The sequence below is a fragment of the Chaetura pelagica genome, unplaced genomic scaffold (genome assembly GCF_000747805.2).
Source record: "Chaetura pelagica isolate M959 unplaced genomic scaffold, ChaPel_1.0 scaffold363, whole genome shotgun sequence".
Taxonomy (NCBI): Eukaryota; Metazoa; Chordata; class Aves; order Apodiformes; family Apodidae; genus Chaetura; species Chaetura pelagica.
Genome location: NW_009952720.1, coordinates 1,522,541 through 1,522,782, shown reverse-complemented (window position 1 = coordinate 1,522,782; position 242 = coordinate 1,522,541). Strand labels below are relative to the sequence as shown.

The 242-nt window shown below is 51.7% G+C and overlaps 1 protein-coding gene across 1 annotated transcript in view; it reads right to left on the bottom strand.

Moving 5' to 3' along the window:
• Window positions 1-242, bottom strand: part of SEC16B (SEC16 homolog B (S. cerevisiae)) — a 30,500-nt gene that overhangs the window by 18,728 nt on the left and 11,530 nt on the right. The gene's annotated exons all lie outside the window — the stretch shown is intronic.

Below are 242 nucleotides of genomic sequence, written 5' to 3'. Positions count from 1 at the left end.
GTGTAGGGACAGAGGTAGGAAGACATGGAGCTTTGCTCACCTGAGTGGAAATGGGGAATTCCCACCTGACTTTTAGCTCCAACGAGAAGGTTCAAGTGGGGTCTGGATTTATATGAATGGTCCCATGAAGATGAAAGCCTAAAGAAAGCCCAGGGCAACATGTGGGTAAAGACTCAGCTGCTGGGGCAGGGAGAAGATGCCACTCTCCAGCTTCCCCCCAACCCCTCTTGCAGCATAAGCAC